Genomic DNA, 10,367 nt, shown 5'->3' with positions numbered 1-10,367 from the left:
TGTAAATTGAAGAATTGCTATTAAAATATTAATAACAATAATAGGTTAACTTTCATATCATGTAAAGTGCATTTCTCAGGTCCTGTTATTTTTAACCATCATGAAAATCACCAATATTTGTCTCTTATTGTGAACGATAACGATATGTTTTTTTTTGTTTGTTTGTTTTTTTAACCTCATAATGTTTAATCATAATGTTATAACTCCTTATAACGACAATCTTCTCCTCGGTTCATTTAGTCTGCTTAAACATTCATGGTCAAGTTTAAGAGTTCATATTTGCATCGCCCACATCTCAGCATCCAATCAATAACACTTTTTTTCAATAATCCATTACAATATTCTTTTTTGATAACTTATTAATTTTGGATGTACAGCAATATGTTTAGTATCTTTAATATAAGATTGTAAAAGCTGCATGTGTAAATAGAACAAAAAAAGGCAAACTGTTGTATAAAATATCTTTTTACATATAAAATGTCAGCGCAACACATTACAATGAAATATCTGTTTTAGTAAACAGTACTTAATTAAAACAATATTGCATTCAAAAAAATAAAAGACTTCAATCAAATAAACGACTGATTTTGGTTTTGCTATAGCATTTTGAGCACACAAAGAGAAGTCCTTGAGTTCAGGTCAGAGTAAGCGGTGACCACCTGGAGGTGTCACATGTCCTGGGCCGTGGATCTCATCCTCTACATCTTTAGGCATGTGAAGGCTGCAGAGCTACTTTGGGCCTCCTACAGGGTCGCTGAAGCACAACCCTTCCCTTAACATCCACAAATCACCCTCGTTCTCAAGGACCTGTCATCCGTACAGCGCTGAGATAGTCCAAGACCAGTTAGTCGTGAGATTGCGTTTGTTTGCTTTGGCAGCTTTGACGGTTATATACTGAATACCATGGATATCCATAACATGTACAGTATATTGTCTTCATATGAAAGAACATTATATTACAGCATTGGATCATTTCACAAAACAGTGGGGTCCAAAAGTCTGAGACCACCGGTGAAAATGCTTCTGTTTTCCTTCCACTAACACTATATTACTTAATTTAGTTGTCAAATAAACATGGCATTGTATAGTATGAATATTGTCGGCTCTATTCCCAAATTATTTTGTTCCTCTTTTTTAAATCACTTTTTTAAAGGCATCTGCTAAATGCATAAATGTAAATGTATTTTAAGGTGTAGTTACATGTATGTAATATATACTTTATAATAACAGTAAAGCAGGCATAATAACAAGCAACTAACCATAACCCTAACATTAACAGTACTTGTATTTAATTAATATTACTATGTATTTACGTAATTACACTGTAACAATATGACCTTCAAAAAAAGGGTCACACTTTATTTTAAGGTGTCCTTATTACAGAGTAATACAGAATAATATTAATTAACTGAACGTACTTGCTATATGGTTAGGATTAGGGTTCTGCTTAGGGTTACTTACATGTAATTATGCATAATATTATAACAGTGCTGTAACGAGGACATCTTAAAATAAAGCATTACCAAAGAAAGTATATCATTGCATTCTTCTAAACTGAATTGAAAAGTTTGTGTCAAACATCATGATCTGGCCGTCTGTACAAAGAGTCACACGATCAAAGACAGAAATGTACTTATTTTATACAGACCTAGAAAAAGTGATAGTAGAAATATTTTAATTTACAAGACCATGTGTTTTCTTTTTCATTATTTTCAAAATCCTAAACCTTTGTTTTATTTTGTTTTTGGACCTCACTTTATATTTTAGGGAAGGTCAGAGGTCATTAGGTGAGTGGGTGTCACAGGGCCGGAGCAACAAGGCCGTGGTGAAGAGGTCTGTCATGGAGACATGGCCCGTGTTGACCTCAGGGGTGCATCGGGTGACATTCTCGCTCAGGTTAGCATGCTGTGTCAGATCGCAGGAGGGTCTGCTGATGGAGGACTGGACAGGTGTCTCTCTTCCACAGCTGTATTCATAAATCATAACAAGCAGGACTTACTAGCCAGTAGCTACCAGCTTCAATTTTTTTTGCCTTTATTTGCAGGACTAGGTTTGATTTGATGGATTGATCAATGATTTAACATGGGAGCTGTAAAGCCTCTCCTCTCATTCTCCATTCTTAATACAGCTAAGCAACAGGTGTGTCATTTCAATATTCATTTATCCATATCTTCATCCTCTGGTTGAATTAAACACACAGAAGGCTTATCTGGAAGTTTCCAAAGCCATTAAAGGCAATGGGGCGATATATTGCTGAAAGGCACAGCGGATCCCACACAGGCCATGCCCTGGGGCTTACACAAACTCTTCCTCCCCAGGGTCAAGGACTTCTGTCGGGTTGTACTGCCAACAGGTCAGCACACCATTATGAGCGCAGCTCCAGAGGTCACTGAACCTGCTCTACAAACACTGTGCTCGGTCACATCTAAAATAAAGTGGAGATGCGATGAATGGAGCTCATGTCACAGCCTTCGTTTCCGTTTTCAGACCTTAGTTGTTCTGCTGAAATATGAGCTATTTGTCAAAATACAAATCTAATGACTATGATAGAAATTGAGCTAAACCAACACATTTTTATAATAAAACATACACTGCTTTGCAGGGGTTGGTAAGAGTTGTTTAGCAAGTCTGCATTTACTTGATAAAACAATTCTGTAAAAACAAACACATTGTGTAATAGTATTACAACTGTTTTCTATTTGAATATATTTTAAAATGCATTTAATTCCTGTGATGCAAAGCTGAATTTGTATTGTCATTACATTACAGTGTCACATGATCCTTCAGAAATCACTCTAATATGCTGATTTGCTGCTCAAGAAACATGTCTCATCATTATTAATGAAAACAGTTGTACTGCTTGATATTTTTGTGCAAACCCTATTTTTTATGATTCTTTAATGAACAGACAGTTCAAATGAACAGCAATGTTAAAGTCTTTTCTGTAATTTTTTGAACAATTTAACAATTTCATCTTTTCTGAATAATATGTTTTCTGGAAAAAAAAATGAAAAAAGCCATGACACTTTAATTATTTACGTTACAATATATCCAATAGAAAAAAAGCTTATTTTGTGAATACAGTGACTTTTTTTTCCATGATTTTCAGGATAATTAAAATCCATGAGCATCTAACATCTCAGTTACGTATGGTAACCCTCGTTCCCTGAAGGAGGGAACGGAGACGCAAAGTCGGTGACCGACGCAAAATGGGATATCGCTTCGATGGACCAATCTACTTCGAGTGTAAACTAAACGAAGGCTATAGAACCTAGCGAACGTGTTAGGGGTCACCCAGCCCGCAGCTCTACAAATATCTGTCAGCGAGGTGCCATGAGCCAGCACCCAGGAGGATGCAACACTTCTAGTTGAGTGAGCTCACAACCAGAACGGGCAGGGCACACCCGGAGCCTGATAAGCCAGGGTGATGGCATCCACAATCCAGTGGGCCATCCTCTGCTGAGAGATGCCATTCCCCTTCTGCCAGCCTCCATAACAGACAAAGAGCTAGTCTGAGGTCCTGAAGCTTTGTGTCCGGTCTAAGTAGCATCTCAATGCTCGGACTGGACAGAGCCAGGGCTGGGTCTGCCTCCTCCAGGGGCAGCGCTTGCAGGTTCACCACTTGGTCTTTGAAGGGTGTAGTGGGAACCTTGGGCACGTAGTCAGGCCGGGGCCTCAGAATTACCTGGGAGTCAGCCGGCCCAAACTCTAGACACGAATCGTCAACCGAAAATGCATGCAGGTCCCCTACCCTCTTGATGTTGGCCAGTGCAAGCAGGAGCAGAGTTTTCAATGAAAGAAACTTTAGCTCCACTGAATGCAAAGGCTCGAATGGGCCCTGCTGTAGCGATTTAAGCACTAGAGTCAGGTCCCAAGAGGGTACAGAGGAGGGCCGGGAAGGATTAAACCTCCTGGCCCCTCTAAGAAACCTGACGTTGAGGTCATGCTTACCCAAAAACTTCCCATTCACTTCCCATTGAAATCTGCTCTAGGGGCACCCCTGCACTGAGAAATGCAAGATCTGACCACGGGGTGAGGGTTTGGCGACAGGCCGGTGTAACTTGGACCGGGTGAGTGCCGCGCTTCCACGCCCACCTCGGGACTCGGCCATAAAGCCAGTGCTGGAGTGGTCTCATATGTAACAGGCTGAGCGGTGTAAGTGCCGCTGTAGCCGCCATATGCCCCAGGAACCTCTGAAAAAGTTTCAGTGGGACCGCTGTCCTGCCCTTGAATGTATTCAAGCAGACTAGCACCGACCGCACACATTCCTCTGTGAGGCGTGCTGTCTGTTCGACCGAATCCAACTCCATACAGAGAAAAGAGATCCTCTGCCTCGGCAAGATTTTGCTCTTTTCCCAGTTGACCCAAAGGCCCAACAGGTTCAGGTGCCGGAGCACCAAATCCCTGTGCTCGCACAACTGATCCCGAGATTGTGCTAGTATCAGCCAATCGTCTAGATAGTTGAGAATATGAACACCCTGCTCTCTGAGGGGAATAAGAGCTGCCTCCGTGACTTCCGTGAAGACACGGGGAGACAGGGACAGCCCGAAGGGCAGGACATTGTACTGATTTGCCCGTCCTTCGAATGCAAACCGCAGAAAAGGTCTGTGGTGCAGAAGGATCGACACATGACAGTACGTGCCCTTCAGGTCGCTGCAAACCAATCTCGGGGACGGACGCAACCGAAGATGCATTTCTGCGTCAACATCTGGAACACAGTGACCCAACTCGGGCGGCTTGTGAGCAGGCCGGAGTGTGGTGCGAGTGTGGCGTGCAGGGCTCACCTGGTTCCATGGTTCCGATGAAGCGCCGTCTCGCCAACACACAAAGCTCCCGAGAGCGTGCTGAACTCTTAGTTCACAGCAGACACAGTTGAGCAGAACGATACTAACGCTCGGCTCCGAAGCAAAAAGCTGGTATGCATTGCACCTGCTGCCTTCATATACTCACAAAGTGATCAGCAGCAGCTGGATGCAATAATTGCATGCCAATGTGCATTGACTCATTTAGTTTACACTCGAAGTAGATTGGTCCATCGAAGCGATATCCCATTTTGCGCCGCCCCACACCTCACCTAATATTCCCCAAACTTTTGAACAGTATAGTGTAAGTATATATATATATATATATATATATATACACTGCTTATATATGCAGTTACAATTAAATTACAGTTTTTTTTAACCTAGCATGAGTCTCATTTCTGGTGGTGTGTGTTTTAGGGTTTTATATGTGAAAGGTGCAGAGGTTCCACTCTTCTTTTCCATGTAATACCTAATGGTACAGCCTCTATATTTATCCAGTATTGTTTGTATCCGATACTAGTCTTGGGCTTCAAAGGGATGCACACATGAGTAGCCTGCATGCCGCTATGTTTTTGAAATTCAACACTGTTATGTGATGTTGTTGCGGTAACTCCTTCAAAGTGAAAAGCCAATAAACAAGGGGCCTAAACAGGACGTTTCAGAGTTGTCAAGACATAGTTAGTGTACAAAACTTTCACTACCTTTTCGTATACTGTATTAAAAGTGTATATTTACAACAAAAATAACTGCAGATTACAAAGATTGGACACAAGCTATGCTGACAAAAAAGGCAAAAAATGTCATTCTTTGAGGTACCATGTAAATATTAAGGAATATGAATATTGTAATATATAGATATGTATATCTTATACAGTGTACTATAAAAGCACTTTCAGGCTGTTAGTTTTGCAACAGTGAGTCTCAACTGGTTTGCTTTAGTGGCCAAATTTACTCTAGACCTCAATGGTGATTACAAACAGTACCAAAACTGTTTATCATCCAAAACTAAACAAAAATACACTTACAATCAAACATCAAAACACATTAATATTTGCAAGAACTACACAGGCCTAAGAATGGGATGAAGGCATGTTTCACAACCTGCCCGCGTTACATCTGCTTAATTTGGCTTCTATCAGTGACAGATAAATTTGTGTCTAAATAGCTTAGCGTGATTAGTCATCTAGTGTTGACATCAACAACAAAACATATGGGAAAGATTTTCTCCTCACTTCCCGCAGCTGAGATATATATTAATCTGCATGATTATATGATTACTTGAAATAGTAGTTGCATTTAAAATTGTTCTGCACTATCAAAATACATTTATGAGAATTGGTTGAGAAACTCTGTTTTAAAGGAGTTACCGCCAAAATAAATAAATCACAACTGTTTTAATTGATAATTACTGAGCAGCAAATCAGCATATTAGAATGATTCCCAAAAGAGTAATGATGCTGAAAAATTCAGCTTTGCATCACAGAAATAAATTACACTCCAAAATATATTAAAATAAAAAAGTTATTTTAAATTGCAATAATATTTCAAATTATTATAATTATTATTATTATTATTATTATTATTATTATTATTATGGAGGGCCAAATTACTCAAAATTTTATAATTAAATAAATGTTGAAATATATAAATAAATCGTTTAATACATAATTAAATATTTAAACTTACTTATTTATTCGGTTACGTATTTATTTATTTATTCATTCATTCATTCATTTGTTCATTTGTTTATATATTTATTTATTCATTCATTCATTTCTTCCCTACACAATTCATTTTCGGGGTTATGGTTGTGGGCATGTCACTCAGTGGGCAACGTTATTTATTATTAGAAATAAATGAATAAATAAATAAATGAATAAAAAAATACATAAATTAAGACATAAATCAATAAAAAATAATAAATAAATATTTGTATATTTGCTTTGGCATTTATGCATTCATTTGTATATTTAATTATTTCATTATTTATTTTGCAATGTATTTATATATTTCAACATTTATTTAATTATTTAATTTTGAGTAATTTGGCCCTCCATAGTTTTTATTTCTGCTCAAAAAAAAGAAGCAGCCAATTAACTTATTTCAAAAACATTTATAATCTTAACCATAAGTGTAGACTCATTCCACACAATCAAACCTGTGCTTCTCCATCAGTGCTCAGGTTCTAATGTTCTACTTGACTTGACTTCTCTCTCATTTCACACAACATAGCAGTGTTTATCTTGGGTAAGCGCTTGGTGTGCAGGGGTACACAGAAAAGGTGAACTGATTGATTCAGCAGATGGTGAACACTGTTGCTGGGAAAGGAGCTGCTGCGCTTCCAGAAACATCTGTATTTGTTAGGGCAATTCTATATGTTGCTGTCGTAACTTTTCTGTTTTTTCATAACAGACCCCCATTTCTGTTGCGTGTTCTGTTGCCAGCCCGTGATAGCATATCTCGCTGGATCCCATGATTTATGGGCCAGACTCGTTTTCCAGATGGATGCAAAGCTAGGAGGACACTGGCCAGATTCAAAGCCTTCTTCTCCAGGTCTGACATGTGCTGCGTGACACACTCCTCCAGGTATCGAGTGAGTGTTGGAGAACGGTCTGCACCTCTGTGTGTCAAACCACTAAGACATTAAAGGGATAGTTCTTCCCAAAATGTAAATTCTGTCATCATTTCCTCACCCTCAGTTTGTTCCAAATCTGTACAACTTTCTATAAATCACAAAAGAAGTTATTCAGAAAAATCACTTTTTTGTCCATACTATTTAAGGTGCTGTATGTAAGATTGACACAGAGTGGTTGAACTAGGTATTGCAGTCCAAATTAAAAATATTGTAGAAGGTTTTTTTTTTTTTTTTTTTACCAGACTCCTTCTCCTCAGACTTACACACGCAGGTTGCCAGATTGATGACAACAACAGGATAGAGCGCACTTGACGATGAATGAAATTAAATGTGCTAAATGAGTTTTCCTCCAACTGGCAACTCAGGGTGCCGAAATACAATTAGGTTAACTGGAAGTGGGCGGGTTTCACAAACCAAAACAAAGACCGACTAGAAGATACAGTTCAAGTTCCCTCTAAAGGGAACATTTTTAAAGCTAGTATCTCTTTATTATGAGATATTAAGTCATTATTAGGCAAGGCAAGTTTATTTATATAGCACATTTCGTACACAATGGTAATTCAAAGTGCTTTACATAAAATAAAGTAAAATAATCATGAAGAAAGATAGGTACAAAAATAAAACAAGCAATTTAAAAACTTTGAAAATGTTTTTACATTTTTTTACTTATTAAAAATGAATTTAAAACATTTAAAAACTATAAAATGATTTGAAATAAAATACAGTGAATACATAAAATACAGTGCAATCGGTTCGGACATCGCACAGTGCTCATTCAATAAATGCACAGCTAAATAGATGAGTTTTGAGTCTAGATTTAAATGTGACTAATGTTTTAGCATAGGCATAGTTACTAAAGGCAGACTCCCCTTGTTTGTGTGAACCCTTGTTATTTCTAACTGACTCGATCCAAATGATCTGAGTGCTCTGTTAGGTTTATATTCAGTGAGCATATCTGCAGTATATTTCGGTCCTAGGTCATTGAGTGATTTATAAACGAGTAAAAGTACTTTAAAATCAATCCTAAATGTAACTGGAAGCCAGTGTAATGACCTGAGGACTGTGATATGCTCAGATTTTCTGGTTCTAGTCAGAATCCTGGCAGCAGCGTTCTGGATGAGCTGCAGCTGTCTAATGGTCTTTTTGGGAAGGCCGGTGAGGAGACCATTACAATAGTCCACCCTGCTGGTGATAAAGGCATGAACAAGTTTCTCCAGGTCTTGGCTGGAAACAAAACATCTAATTCTTGCAATGCTTTTTAGATGATAGTATGCTGATTTAGTTACTGCTTTGACATGACTACTGAAACTAAGGTCTGACTTGATTTTTAGGTGTAAGACCCCTAGAGTCAAGGTATGCATTCACATTGAAAACTTCATCTTTGTTTCCAAATGCAATGACTTGCATGTTATGGCACATCCAACTATTAATTTCATCAATACACTGGCAGAGGGAGTCAACGGGGCTGTAGTCATTTGGAGATAAGGCTAGGTAAATCTGGGTATCATCAGTATAGCTGTGATAAGCAATTTGGTTCTTTCTCATTATTTGACTTAGTGGGAGCATATACAGGCTAAACAAGAGCGGTGCAAAAATTGACCCTTGTGGGACTCTGCATGTCATGGACGTCCACTTAGACTTATGCTCTCCTAGACTCACATAATAACCTCTCCCTTCTAAGTATGACCTGAACCATTTGCGTACCATCCCAGAAAGCCCAACCCAGTTTTCCTTTTTATTATGAGAATGTTTCTCGTTATTGAGAACTATGAGATCTTAAAGTGATATTTTACCCAAAAATAAAAATACTGCCATCATTTACATACATAACCTCGAGAAGATATTATGAAGAATATTCAGTTTCTGGTCCCCATCGACTTTCCTGTTTTTTTTTTATTATATTATTATATATATATTCTTTTTTATTAGAATGTTCTCATTATTATGAGAAGATAATTCGATATTCAGAAATCTTTTGCTCCGACAGGAAATTCCAAAATGCATGGATTGCTATTGAAAATACTTGATTTTAGCCACAAAAATTCATTGAACAACAAGAAATGTCACTAAACTTGTGGTAAGTGGTAATGGGCTTCCTGGACCATGCTAACCCATCAAACCTTGACCCCTTTGCCAGACATTTTGGCCTTTAACACTCACTTTCACAACTGAATCAGTTCCTGATGAATCAAAACAAATAAATTTTCTCATTATGCTGTTTCACTCGGACAAACATTAAAAGAAGTAAAAGGGTTATATTTCGCATAATGTTGTCAAATGTCTAATATGGTGAAGAAGAAAAAAAACATGAAAAATGTAAATTTTTCTTTGGTGCAGTTGGCAAACCTAATGTTGATTAACTCACAGGTGAAACTTTTTCAACCGTATTCATAAGGTCATGGAAAAGACATTAGTATCCTATCTTGAATGGAGATTTTATGCTTTGGAAACAATAAAAGAATTTTTGCATGAATTTTACTCATAGGACAATAAAACTCTCAGTTTTGTCTGAGGATCATAAACTCAGATCCGATAATGCCAGTTACGTTCAGCCTTTCATCGCCAATTAGCCTATGTCACGGAAAACACTATCTTTAGGAAACACGCTGTCATCACCATCCTGTCTATCCCAGCTCCAACAAAAAAACAGGCACTTATTCAAGCATCTGTGACACTAGGGCTGATTTTAACTGTTGCTGCCCTTGTTAACAGAGAAGCTGTCTTGTTCATTTCACACACTTCCAGTGATCTATGTGTCCCTGTGCCCAGAGTCATTTAATGCAGAGCACACATTAAGCATCAGATAAGTGACAACTTGTTCTCATATATGAAATGGAGATGGATCTAATCAAGTTTTTTGCAAGTGGAAATAATTGGGCTAAATAGAATCCTGGTGTACACTACTGTTCAAAAGTTTGGGGACGGTT

The sequence above is a fragment of the Carassius carassius genome, chromosome 14 (assembly GCF_963082965.1).
Source record: "Carassius carassius chromosome 14, fCarCar2.1, whole genome shotgun sequence".
NCBI classification, from domain to species: domain Eukaryota; kingdom Metazoa; phylum Chordata; class Actinopteri; order Cypriniformes; family Cyprinidae; genus Carassius; species Carassius carassius.
The sequence above is the reverse complement of the archived record's forward strand: the minus strand, read 5'-3'. Positions refer to the sequence as shown.